This window comes from Mugil cephalus, chromosome 11 (genome assembly GCF_022458985.1).
Source record: "Mugil cephalus isolate CIBA_MC_2020 chromosome 11, CIBA_Mcephalus_1.1, whole genome shotgun sequence".
NCBI lineage: Eukaryota > Metazoa > Chordata > Actinopteri > Mugiliformes > Mugilidae > Mugil > Mugil cephalus.
In genome coordinates, this window is record NC_061780.1 from 21856016 (window position 1) to 21870706 (window position 14691).

Here is a 14691-nt window from a genome sequence, read left to right on the forward strand (position 1 = left end):
CCCCCAAAAAAAATGAGGATGTTTTTGATAACATTTCTGCTGTGTTGGACTATGATATCGCCACCGGGTTTAAAATATTTCTCAAGCGGCAGTGCCCACCCCCTGCCAATGCCCCCCCAGTAGCTCTACTCTGATGGCTGACTCTAAGCACAGTGTGGCAACATGAGAGAAGTCGGCTCCCCTCGGCCTTGTGGAGCTCTGTAATGAGTTCCAGCTCATTGTTTAGCTGTCTGTCTGCCTTATTACTGCTTTGGTTGACTCTTATTGTGTCATTTTGTACAGCAGCAGGGTGACTGCATTCAGAGAAAAAATTGCTGCTACTCGCAGGCTGCCCAGCAGCAAACAACAGACAAACACAGAACATGCAGTGGAGCATTTTGCAGCTGTGGACACCATTTAGTCGATAGCCTTGTCCTTGTCTTATCCTAGATTTGTCCTCTGAGGCTCGTGGGGGGACTGGAGCATATTCCAGCTGTCACTGGGTGAGAGGTTTGGTGGTTATCAATCTATCGCAGGGCTCTAATCGATAGCTGGAGCTGTACAGAACAGCTTTTTGGCTCTCGGCTATATCTCTAAGAGTTCACGTCTCAGCCTTTATTCAGATAATATCTAGATATCCATTTTGAGGCAACCAGGCTCGCATTAAGGTTTAAAACTCATAAAGCGTGTTTAGAGTCTGCACAGCGTGACCCTGATCTGAAGAAGAGAAAAAAAACAAAAAGTCGCACAAGTTGACTGTTTCTCTAACTCCAAAACCAGATAACAAATTCACTTCAGAGCCATGAATTGGATAACTGGTAATCACAAGCTCAGAAGTCATAACAAGTGAATTACACCACAGTTTTTGTTTTTGCGACTGGAGCAAAGTCTGTACATCTGAACTGATACCGGATCATTATTTGGTAACTAATGTCTGATCCAGTACATGTGTTTAACTCGCTAAATGAGTGGAAAGTTAAAAAAAAAAAAACGCTAGCAGCCTAACAATAGCACACTAATACTGTAGTGCACAATATGACATACACCAATCAGCCATAACATTATGACCACCCTCCTAATACTGTGTCTGTCTCTCTCCAAAACAGTTGTGTCTCATCAGAGAATCGATCATCCTACTGGGCATGGCTGCTGCCATTAAGAAGTGTCATTGCTATGGGGTGGGGGTGCCTGGTCTGGGTGGGTGGTACATGTCTAAGTAACAGCCACATGAATGCCAGAACATTGCATTGTTACAAGATGATCAACGCTGCTTACTTCTCCCGTCAGTGGTCCTAATGTTGTGGTTGATTGGTGTGTAAAAGTGTTGCTGGTATTAACTAATTGGACATTAAGAGTCACATTTACTGAAAAGAAAAGTGAAAGAACTTGTGAGAAGAAATGTTTTTGTACTTTTGGACATTAATGAGTGACATCATGCAGCAGAGTCCCAGATGGAGGCAGTAGATACTAGGGATGGGCGATACCACTATTTTTAATACCAAGACTAATATCCCAGTACCGATACTTTTAGACGTCTACTTGCGAATATGAAATGATGACTTTTGCAATCAACATTTGCTGGTGTAATTATGAAAATAACTATTTTGTACCTCTGTATAAATATAAGAAGAAACAAACTGACAAATATCGGACTTCTTTTTAAAGAACAATTAAAGACAATCTGTGCAAATCAACAAGTCAACACAACAAATCTCATTTAAAAACTAAAAATAAAAGTGAAACTAAAGAACAGTCTCTCTGACTTTGATATAATTCTTTTTAGACCAGACAGAGTGGTCTTCAGGTTAGCTCTAGGCCTCATTCTATATTCTCTTTCATTTTCCATTTATGTATTTTTGTTAAGAAACTGCGTCACTCTCAAGCTTTTCATGTTTTAGAATTGATCTCAGATTCTGTGTCATAAAAGTATTAATATTTCTTGTGAAAACGGACCAGGCATAGATATTTTGATGTGAAGATCTATTCTGAAAAACACATGTCTCGATCAGAAATATCGATATTTCTGGATCGGTACGCACATCCCTAGTAGATAAGGACGGGATCCATGGATTCTAGATGTTGGTAGAGATGGGGAGGAGGACGGATGCACGACAGACGCTCTTAAAGGCAGAGTGACAGGATTTCAATGAAGATAGAGAGACATAGAGGGACGGAAGCAAAATGTGTGAGCAGATTTTCCATATTCCACTTCACTAGGCTTCAGTTGATCTAAATCTGATTTGGCACTGTAAATATTAATTATACCATCACACAACAAAATAGCCGCGTTAATGCCACATCATTCTCGTCACGTTCCTTGTTCCAGCGTGGTGGGTACCTGCAGATGAGCTCAGAGAAGTTGGTGTGAGTCCAAAGTCCGGGGCTTATCTTTATTCTCGGTTCATCCCCGCTCTCAGAATGCAGCAGAGGAGACTTCTAAGTTGCAGATAATACTGAGCCAGCTTTACAGCTAACCCTTACACGCTGGCACACGTTTGACATCAGTTCAAAAAGGAAATGTTTGCATAGAAGTAATCGCGGCCAGCATTGTATTTTCACATTATTCCCACACTGATGCAGTGATTTTATATTCTCTGAACATCAATGTAAATTGACGGGTCACAGAAAAGCTGTGTGTTAATGTCCTTTTTGCCTTTGGTGTCATTTTATGGGGTGTGCACACATTTCTGCATCTCCTGATTTACCTGAAAATGACAAATAAGTGACTGTAACCATGACACCTGGTTTCAGAAGTTTTCCAACTTTTTATCTTGTCATGTTAGTTCACCAGAGGAATATTTGGTCAGTGTGGTTGTTTACAGCCAGACTTTGGAGGAATAAGTGCAAGAAACAAAGGTCAAAGAGTTTTTTTTATTATTATTTAAACCATTTATGCCAGATGCCGTGCATAGTGAAATGAGTGGATATTCTTGCAAGACCACGGAGCTACATGAAGACCTAGGATGAAGTGCAATACAAGGGTCTGAGCATAAAGTGCTTGTGTACAAGCTTATGCAGACAATAAAAAAGGACAAGCTTATGCAGACAGTGCAGATAAACAGTGCCAACAGTGTGAGGACAAAAGACAGTGCATAACATAAGCAGACTAACAAAGTATGATTCAGTTATTGTGTAACTGAAATTCACACTGAATTGCCAGAGAACTGAGTGGGCAAAGCCTGAAGCCAAAATAGTAACATTAAAAGGCTGAAGGCTGGAGACATACTGAACCACCTCAGGCTCCATATCAAGACTAAAGTCTTCTGCAGCTTCGGTGGCTACCATCAGAGATTCTGCCCCAGCTCTCAGTGTTCATCCCAGTGTGAAAGTTGAGGTGACCAGCTGTCCTGTGAAGTCAGCTTTAATGAAACCTGAAGAAGAGTTTAATTTGCTGCGCTGCAGAGGACAAGATTTCAAGCACTGCAGTACTCTCCGATCAATGGCAAATAGTGGAAGTGACAAAGACCCGGTGCTCAGACGCGATAACTTGGACAATATATACAGACATATAGAACTCTAAATATCAATACAAATTTGCAATCCTCAGAATGAATTTAACTCAGATGACTGAGCCATTTAACTCAATACTGTACAAAGCAATGCACTGAATAGAAATTTTACTTAATCCGCATTCTACCGTGTAACCACTTTTATCTCATCTCATTTTTATAAGACGAGACGAGACAAGCCTTTAATTTATTCTACAGTCAGAAAATCTGCACTGTTGCAGCAACACATAATATTAAGGCCATGCACGCAAGAAAATAGAAAGTAAACATTAAACAAATACAAAAAGTAGCAATTGAAAGCAAAAGTACTTGCACCTCCTGGATAGTGGACTATCTCCTGGGAGTCCTGAGTATGTCAGGTTGGGGAACTATCAGCAGCACTAGAGACTGTGTTCTGTACTGTCCTATTCCTTTATCCTATACACCTCAGACTTCAGTTACAAGTCATGTAATACATGCAGAAAATGACGCTGCAGAAGTGGGGGTGTATCGGGAATGGCCAAGAACAGGAGTACAAGAATCTGGTGAACAACTTAGTCTCATGGTGTAGAGCGAACCAGCTAACATCATAACTCATGATTTCCTCAAGAGGATGAGATCATTTAACATCTGCCGGAAGCTCCTAAACATGTTCTACCAGACTGTCGCTGCCAGTGGCCTCTTCTGTGCTGTGGTGTCCTGGGGAGGCGGCACTAAGAAGAAGGACACCTCACAGCTGGAAAAACTGATACAGAAGGAGGGCTCTGTGGTAGGGACAGAGCTGGAGTCAAAGACATGAGTGGCAGAGGAAAGGACCTTGAACAAACTCCGGTCCACCATGAACAATGTCCACCACCCTCTACACGACACCACAGTCAGACGGAGAAGCTCCTTCAGGACGGACTGCTCTCTCTGCTCCACGGATCGAGTGTTGAGGAGGTTGTTTGTCCCTCAAGACATAAAACTATACAACGCCTCCCTTGGAGGAAACAATTAGACTTAGATCACTGCTGCCAATACTGTATATTTTTAAACAACATTATATATTCATATTATTATGCTTAACTTAAATATCTTTATATCTGTTTCTATGCGATGAAGCTATGGGACACATCATTTTCCACAGGATAAATAAAGTGGCAATTTATTCTAATGCATTAATACATTAATACACCAATGCATTAGCATGCACATTAGCATATGAATAAATGGAACAAAACACGAGAAAAGAAAGAAATAAATGTGGCGGCATGCTGGTTTAATTATGTTGTTAGTCAGGGATAGTATAAATTATTAAAATGATAAATTAATGAATGATTGTAGAATTTTTTTTTTATTCCCTTAACTTTGTTCATGTGCAAACTATTTAAGCTGTACATAAACGCCACTCAGGTATAAGGGCCAAGGTTGTTTTTTTTTTTTCAGAAAAACTTAATTAAGGCACCAACTAGAGAGCAAGACTTGAATTATTCATAGAGGAAAGAAATAACGAGAAACTGTATTCAGACTGAAAGTTCTAAAAAGGCTCCTTGCAACTTTTTGAAAGAACAAACCTTTGCAGAGACCGAGAGATGGGTGGCGTTGTGTTGGGGGCTGAATGGCGGTCATGTTGAATTCATGACCGCGTCTCTGCTGCAGGCTGCTCGAAGTCACAGTTCAAAGCCACTTGTCACGTTTAATCAAAGTGGAACCTGTGTCATTCCACAGCCACACGTACCGAGGCGATCACTGCGCTTTTCAAACGACATGAATGAAGTGTGGGGTTTTAGTTCGGTAAATAAAGCTCTGAGCTTTTTATACAAAAGTGATTCTCTCATTATTATGACCAAGTAAAACCCTGAGCCACATCTTCAAACCATATGAGAGACTACAGTGGACCGATACTGTTCATAAATATCCTTCACATTTACTCCGCTCTGGACACACAGCCGTCAAAGTGTTTTGGGAAGCATCTTCTCGGTAAGTCTGTGAATGTCCTCAGCCATCCAGGTCACAGGCATTTCCAAGAAACGCTCGCATGACTGGAGTCTGTCAACAACCAGATTTACTCAGTAAATAACAAACACTTGTTATGCAAGTTCCAGGTGGACAACGCTCACAGATGTTCCAGACGTTTAGAACCGAAGAAGCTACTTGAAATAGACGCCTTCAAGGAACTCTACAAGTACAGCTGCCTTTGTTTCTGCTTTTTATTTATTTTCAGTGGATATTCTCTACTGGGTTTGTGTCATTTTTCTTCCTGTGCAGTCCTAACATTGGGCTATTTCTCATAACACGCACAGCTCTTAGCCTCCACAAAGGGATTTCATCCTTATCCTGTTTGAATTACTACAAACTGCACCTCAGGAGTCATCTTGAACTGGTTTGACTCCCGTAAACAGAACAGAGAAGGCTTATGAATGGTACTGTAGACGTTAAGTGTAGGCCAGTATCTGGCGATCGGATCTAACTGGTATGGCGTTAGGATGAACAGACTCAGTGTGTCAGAGCCTGCAGACTCTGCGTTTGAATGAACCTCAGGATATATTCAATCAGGAAGATTCCCTTCATCCTTGTCTATCCTTCTCAATGGGAGTTTTTTTTTTTTAGCTTATCCATTCAGATTCTTCCACAGTCTCAGTCAGCCAATGATTTCTCGCTGCATCCAGAGCTGTAGCCTCCTCCTCTTCTCATTATTCTCATGTTGTGAACTTGACCTCACTTTCTCCCTCTTCAAATCTCTATGACGTCACAACTGGGCCTAATCGGCTATGGTCTTTATTATTATTATTATTATTTAGCGCATATTCAATCTTTCTTTTTCACTCAGAGGAAGATTCTCCTAATTATTGTTCATTTTTCTTTTGAACTTAATCATTTAGTTTTTATTCACTGTTTTGATGACTACTGACAGCACAGCAGTGATTAAAAACAAAACAGTTAGAATTTTGATCAAAACGCAATTAAAAAGCAATCCTATTCACAACACTGTCCAAAACCATAATAAATATGAAATGTATTGGACATAAATTTTTAATATTCCCGCCTAATGGCTGCATACCAACTGAATGTTTATTAAGGAGCGTGATAGCTTTAAAAATCTATGCTCAGTATTCGGATGGTGCTACTTTTGTTTTTTCTCCTGCCCCCCGGATGGCAGCAGGTCAAAGAGGTGGTGGCCGAGGTGAGACATGTCCTTCATAATATATATATATTTTTTTTTGCTCTTGAGCGGGAGCAGGCGCCTGTTAAGGAATGAGGTCAGATGCCAGCTGATGATTTTCCATGCTGTGATTTTTCACCGTGTAGTGATTTCTGATTTTCTGCTCAGCAGCCTGCGTTCCGCACCATGAGGCTGTATGCTAGGATGCTCTCTGTTATAAAGCGGTGGGAGGCCACCAGCAGCTTATCACACAAGCTGTATTTGTACAGGCCTGTCAGGAAGAGCACCGCCTTTAACAGCTCTTCTCACAACAGCTGTGCTGCTGGTCAACACTGAGAGGTTGTCCGATATGTGGGCTGCCAGAAATCGGAAGCTGTGAGCTGCTTTTTTTTTCACAAAGTCCAGAATGAGTTCTTTGATTTTCTTCGGCAGACTCATCTTCACCTGAGACGAGTCCAGGCACAGCACAGCGCCGTGTGGGGAGCCGGTGCTGAAAATGAGGGTGGAAGATATGTGGGATCTAAGCTTTTCAGACCAAGGGTTTGTGAGAAAGTCAAAATGCAAGGTGCAGAGGTGAGGGGTGAAAAAATCACTGGTTTCCATCGCCAGTACATCCGGCATGACAATATGACAACTGAGGGCCCGCATCAGGATCCTGTATCCCTCCTCATGCCCATTCTCATGAATGGGAAGGAGGAGAAAATGGTCATAGACTTTAGGAGGTCTAAACAACAGCTCCCACCAGTCAGCATCAGAGGAGAGGACACTGAAGAGGTGCAAACCTATAAGTTCTTAAGGATGCACCTCGACAACAAACTGGACCGGTCTGCTAACACAGAGGCCGTGTGCAGGAAGAGACAGAGCCGAGTCTTCTTCCTTCGGAGGCTGGGATCCTTCGACATGTGTAGTGAAATGCTACACATGATGTATCAGTCGGTCGGTCGTGACGTCCTGGAGGGGCAGAGAAGCAGCAACAGTGGGAGGCTTGTCTCACTACGCTGCAGGACTGAAAGGTTCAGGAAGTTCTTTATCCCCTCGGCCATCAGACTGAACATCGCCACAGTTTAAATGTTAAAATACTCCCTTGTAAAAATTGTAAATTGTGAAGATGTTCGGTGAACTGTACATAGTTTTACATGTTAATACAGACTTATACATATTACCAGTCTTCCTTCTCCTTTTGCACTGTTGATTATGTTGATGGCTGTGTATGTTTGTGTACCAGCGACTAGACAATCGATTTTCCCCCGGGGGATGAAAAAGTGTTTTTCTATTTTCTCTATTTTCAATATTGAAGGTGAAGCTGTGATGGACAAAGATCATTTGGACGTAGGTTTCTCTATGCTCCAAATGCTCTAGTGGCATGTGGAGAGCTCTTTGTGTCTCCTCCAATGAACCTGATTTCCCTGTATTCAAATTGGTGGGGGTCACATATGGGAGGGAGGCAAGTCTTCATATGCCTCAGAACGAGTCTCTAATGGTAATTTCTAATAATGAGATGAAAGTGACAGGCCTGTAATTGTTTTAACCGTCTTCAGCTGTCTGTTTTGGGACTGGGGTGATAATTGAGCGCTGGCACGTGCGAGTGACAGGCGGAAGATGCTAATGAGTTCATAAGCGCAGGACATGAGACTCTTTGTGGACATTCCATCGGGGCCTGCAGGCTTCCTTGCGTTCACCAATCTGAACACCTGTCTCACATCATGTTCCTCCTCCTCACCAGTGCCTGGGTGGCTGTAACAGGGTGTATGTGTGAGAGTGGAGATTTTTCTCCAGCTACGCTCTTCCACCAGTGAAGCCTTGGTGCTGCGGCTCCGGTAGCTGGTAATTTGCAGAATTACCTGCCACATCTGCCTTGTGTTACCGTCCATTTGGTGGGCCTCCATTCCACCTCTTGTAGACCTGTTTGGCATCTCAGCTTGAGTGCTGCAGAGAGGGCCCTGTCTGCAGGTCTTCATGTCAAAATACCTCCCAGTTACTCTGTGCAAAGCTGTCGTGTAATTAGGAGATCGCTCCCTTTGGTTAAGTTGCAATAGTTTTAACAGATTGCTTTGTTTTTCTCCTTCGTGGGATGTAGGCTGGGACAAGGAGCAGAGTGATGGGAACGGTTAAGCCCACATGTGGTAGAGGCTCAGCTCTGCAGGAATGTTAAATATTTGAATAGATCCAGTGTGTTACTTTCCCTAGTGGGACATTCTACATGTTGAGTGAATTCAGGAAGTACAGTCTTAAAGGATCTGTGAAGTTCAGCTATGATGTGGACCGTGCCACTAGATGCCTTCAGGTGTTTGCGGTGTTGAACAAATAGTTCAAAGATTTGTTCTGATGTTAGCATCAAACACGTAGAGCCGCAGTGACCGATGTTGTTAGTGCTCTCTTCAAGTAGAAGTGCTACTGACATAGTCCGATCAGCCATCAGCCACAACATTAAAACCACTGACTGGAAAAGGAAAATAACATTGACCATCTTGTGACAATTCGATGTTCTGCTGACAAACTTTTGGACCTGACATTCGTGCAGATGTTATGATTAAATTCATTATTACACAGGATACGATCTGAGGCAAAACACATTTAGAAGCCTAGGACACCGGCTAAGACACCAGCTAGCTAGTCTAGTAGTAGGCCCGTGTCCCCCAGCGTGAGTAGGAAATGCCAGGATTTCAACCACCCTGACAGTAGTGGGGGTTTTCAGTAAGAAGTAATGGGATATGCGGCTACATTTCAACCAACACTTCCCCCTTGAGCCAAGGTTTAAGGCAAAACGCATTTAGACGCCCAGTCCGACTGAAAAAAACAACTAGCAGGCTAGTCGTCAGCTACCAACTAGCAACCAACAAGAAGACACCAGCTAACCAACTCAGCCAGCAGCAGTAGGCACCCTCCTCCATGCTGCCACCAACTCAAAAAACATGAAGAAATGTGTTGACTTGGTCTCCAAATTCACAAGTATCTGTGGGATGATCCACAGAGGCCCCTCCCGTCAACCCACAGGACCCAAAGACCCTCCACCAACGACATTCATTCACAGGACACCGCCCTCAGAAGGCCCAATTCTTTTCTTTGATGAGTCACAACTGTTTCAGAGGCACAAGGGAGACCTACACAATATTAGGAAGGTGGTCATAATGTTATGCCTGATTGGTGTGCAGTAGCTTGATGATGCAGAGTTTCAGAACAAATGCTTATTTTCTCCTTTAAATCTCCCTTCATGTTATGTGTCGAGTTGCCACGGCCCCTTGTTTGTCACAGGCCCACAGCTCTCTTATACTTTTATTGGGGCACCTCCTCATTCTAATTGCAGTTTATTCACTTGTGCATTGGAGCAGAAGAAGAGGCCCAGTAATAAGCGCTCTAGGCGTTTGGCAAAGGAATAAATTTGGTATTCTATTCCACACATTTATATTCTGACATTAAGATGTTCTCCTTCTTCTTAAATATATATATATATTCTTCTAATCATAAGTTTGTTCACCTCCCTGAAGGGAATTATCAAAGAAAGGCTAAAGAAGATTACGTCTTTCATAACTTGCTGAACTGAACTGCATCACGTGGTGGAGGTGCTGACATTTTCTTTGTTGTTGCTGTGACACAAAATGGAAAGAGAAGATTATGTTAAGAGCCTCACTAATTGAAAAGCCAGAGTAAAAATAAAAAGAAGAGGGCTCCTCGGCTGTTAGATAATTAAATTCCCTCAATGGTTCTTTGGAGCGTAATAGTTTAAAATAAAATAAACAGATCAATGGAATGTCTTGCATGCTTTTCTGGTGGATCTAATTAGCGCTTGAGATGGAAAAATGTGGTTATTGTAGCTGCCCTTGAGAATACCTCACAATATGTGTTTGGATTAATGAATTTTTTGGAGTTTGAGGAGAGAATAGGAACCATCACACATACTTTTACTGCAGATATGAAAACTAAGCTAGCACTCGTTTTATTACTGGAGACTTACACCGATCAGGCATAACATTATAACCACCTTCCTGTGAATCTGAATCAACATGGGCCTTCTGACGGTGTCCTGTGGTGTCTGGCTAAACAGTGTTGTTAGTGGGGAGGCCTTTGGGACCTATGGACTGAGGGGAGGGGCCTGTGTGGACCATCCCACAGATACTTAATCAGTTTAGGATCTAGTGAATTTGGAGGCCGGGTCAAACACTCGCGCCGTTCTTCACGTTTTTTGAGTTGTTCATAAACCATTTTTTGTGTTTATTTGTGTCAGAGAGCGTCAAGGAGTGTCTTTGCTATGGGGTGGGGGTGGGGGAGTGTCTGGTCTGGTCTTGGTGGGTGGTGCGTGTCTAAGTAACATCCACATAAATGCTAAAGCTCCAAAAGTTTCCCAGCAGAACACTGATCGGTGCATGTGCACTAATAAAAAAATCAAGAAAACTTTCTAGAAGTGGAGAGAATGTAGATCCTTTAGAGAATTACGTAGAATTTGAGTGGAGTTCTGCTGAATAAAATATCCCAAAGGACAAGTGTTTAATCAGTAAAATGCCATGGAAGGAAACAGGTGCATCAATAGTGAACCTGAGGGCAGTAATTACAAAGGAAAAGCTCAATCAAAGTCAATTAAAGCAGTTAAGTAGAACATCTTTCATAAGTGTTTCTCCCTGTAACATGCAGTTCTCCAGCAGTGTTTTCTTGACATTGTCTCTCACTGTGTGACTTTAGAACATCTTCAAAAGATTTTTTTTTTTATCCGAAAAAAGAAGAAAAAACATAGGCGGCGCATTCACACTGAAACACAGCCTAAAGCTACGCTCTGTACTCACAGCTTTTTAAAGATCTATAGAATAATATGTCTTCAGAAGACATAGCGTGAGTCGGCACTGCATTCAGCCAGAGGACAGAGCACATGTTCATGTTTGCGTGGTGTCAAGTAGGTCTTCCTTGGGGCAATGCAAACATTTGCTGAAGAGAGCGCTCTCTTTTGCTATTTAAATGGATTAGAAGAAAAGAAAATCTAACCGATCTGCGTTAATGATGGGCAAAAAAAAAAGTAATAAAAAAAGTAATAGGAAAAAGAGATTTATGCACTACAGCTGTGGAAGCAAGAAGAACATTTAACCACCTGGAACAGACTTAAACATTAATGAACATTAATGCTTCTTTGTGTTTGTACTATATTTAAAGCCTCCCATGGTTCATGTAGATGACAGAAATATGTACCTTGGTTTGGTGGATGAGCAGGATAAAAACAAATCAAAAAAAAAATGAAAGCAAGAAAGCGTTTTGCCTGTGAGACTATTGAGCTTCCACTTTGTTGGTTAATTGTATCTATGAAAGACTGAAAAAAGGTTCGTTCTGTTTTATAGAACTTCCTTTTTGAGTTTAGAGGATGAGTGGCCGGGTGTGAAGTGGTGAACTAGTCATGTGAAGGGCTGCCCAGCGTCTATGAAGCCGGATGAAACAATTCAGTAACACTTCAAGCATGTCTTAGACGGGACCTATGGGTGACCAGGAAATGTCATATTCTGTTAGATTTAATACTGTCTAATCATAGACCTACATGGCATTGCCTTGGTGTACAGTACTACGATATGTCTTTAATATTGCACGGTAATCACATGAGTCCAGCATACTATCAATACTATTAGGCTTAAAATGAACCCCTTATAGTGACCATGAATCATCTCTTAGTTAGACTGCTAGGGGGCTTTTTATTCTATAAGCATAACATAGCTAGACTCAATTCTTATCAGAATATGAGTCTGATTACAGGCCCTTGGGATTTCATTACAGGGCATGTTTCAACCGATATAGCAAAAAGAAAAGTGCCTCTGCGTGTGATTGGTTGTGACTGGTTGTGACTATTTTGTAAATATGAATAAATTGGTAGATGGGAAAGATGGACTGGCTTCTGTGCTCATCCTCTACTACTCCTCCTCTATTTGATTCTCCATCCATTTATATATTGTATGAATCATAACAGATCGAATCGAATTGACAAATAAGCTTCAGAGATTCTCCAGGGTCCCAAGCATGAGAAAATATCCTGAATGACATTAAAGTGATAGCATCAAAGATCACTGCTTCAGATCGAAGGCTGCAAATCTGCAAAGAGAAACCTCTGTCAAAACCTTTAGATAGACAGGGAGCAAAATGAAACGATGCAATCAAGCTGCTGCATCATTATTGACTGAAGTTGAATCACTTTCCATCACCCAGATTTTCTTCCGTCTGACCTGCTCATCAGGAACAATTTAAGGTTTATTGGAGGGTAATTGGAAAGTTTCTTCCAGGCTCCAAATAATGAGCTGCCAACCAACACCTCGACTTCTTCTGAGAAATACTTTCTGTGCAGTACTTATATAGATTTTGGAACACGTACTATGCCTACTGGTAAAGTTGATGTACTAATTACATTTTGGAGGAGGGTGCCAATTGTTATCATAGTTTAACTGGGTCAATATATAATTGAGGGACTTTTGTAGTCCATGGGATATATGTTCTTTATGACCGCGTCTTTACAAAATCGATAATTATCTATTATGGAAACAATCACTTATTAATAAAAATGACTAGATATCACTAAAATGTCAACTAAATAGCCATCTGAGTTTATTAACAACTACCTTCTAATTAGCTAGTTGAGATAATCATGACAGATATTTCTTTTTTGTAATATATCAAATTCCATATGGAAAATAACAAGTTGTTATTATCTGTGTCTGAAAAATCGCTTTCTGCTAAGTTCCCCATTACAAACACATGACATTGTACCTCGCAAGGAAGTGCATTAAATCCAAATCACATGACCTGCTCCAAGCTGTGTTCTTTCCCCTCTTTCTTAGTTGTTAAATATAAATTAGTGTGTGGAGTCAAGAGTGGATTTATCACACGTCAACTGTGTTACTACAATATATTTATAGATAACTTTCAATTTCAATTTACTCAACTGTATATATAACATTCAGAAGAATCTTTCCATAAAAATGTCATGTGGTAATTGGTTATAGTTTGTTGATTTTAGGAATGAAAACAGCCAAAATGTGATCAACTATGACGCCTGTCGACTATGTTAAACTCAAAAAGTCCCACAATTACATACACCAATCCATAAAATTAGAAAAAGAACAAAAACAACCAGTGGCACAGAATTACCAATTTACACCAAGATCAAGATATCAGTTAATCAGAATCTGCATCAAGTCTACGTCTATAATCAGAATGAGATTTCACAAATTTAACCCGCATGGAAGGCACGCCAGGCTCTTCTCATGATGCGTCTTGTATTATTACATTAAACCAGCCTTCTCACTTGTGATATAACAGTTGTTATCCAGATCCCTGTTTTCTTTCATGAACTGGGTTCTGCTCTAGGTTTTCTTTCTGTTAAAAGGCCGTTTTTACTTTGCTTCTGCCGCCTTATCGCTTGTTCCGAGTGGCTTCAGGCTCCGCGTTCTGTGAAGCGTCTTGAGACAGTTTCGATTGTTATCGGTGCCCTGGACATAAACTTTGATTACGTTTAATAATCAAAAACCAGGCGCAGTCCAAAGACAGCTTTTCTGTTCTTCTTCTTTTTTTTTCTTTTTTTTTTTGTTGGGGGGGAAAAGAGCCGCCTGTCAGCTGTCAAGCATGGTGGTGGAAATGTTGTGACTTGTGGTTTGTTTGTCAGTGCCGCAGGGGCAGTGATTGATTCTACTGAGAATTCTGCGTGGCATCAAATCAGCCAATAAAGATCCTGTGATCAAGATACCAAGAAAATTGACATCAAACAGGAACTGGATCTCTTAAAAGGATAATGATTCTGGCCTTTTAAAAATCCTCCTACTAACATTTCAAAAAGCATAAATGGAGGGTTATGTCGTTCCGTTGAAAAGGGCTTACAGTTTCTGTTATGGAAAATACCTACAAGCGGATAGGCCATAGCTTCTGCAAATGATGTTGAAATATTATTGAAAATTACTGAAATATACGAATATATATACACACTCACAATGCAGTTTTTAAATCAATAAATAAAATGAATACATTTTATTATTAAAGGGAAAAAATCCAAACCCATGTGGACCTCTGTGAAAAAGTGTTTGCCCTCCTGTTAAAACCACTTAACTGTGGTTTATCACACCTGAGTTC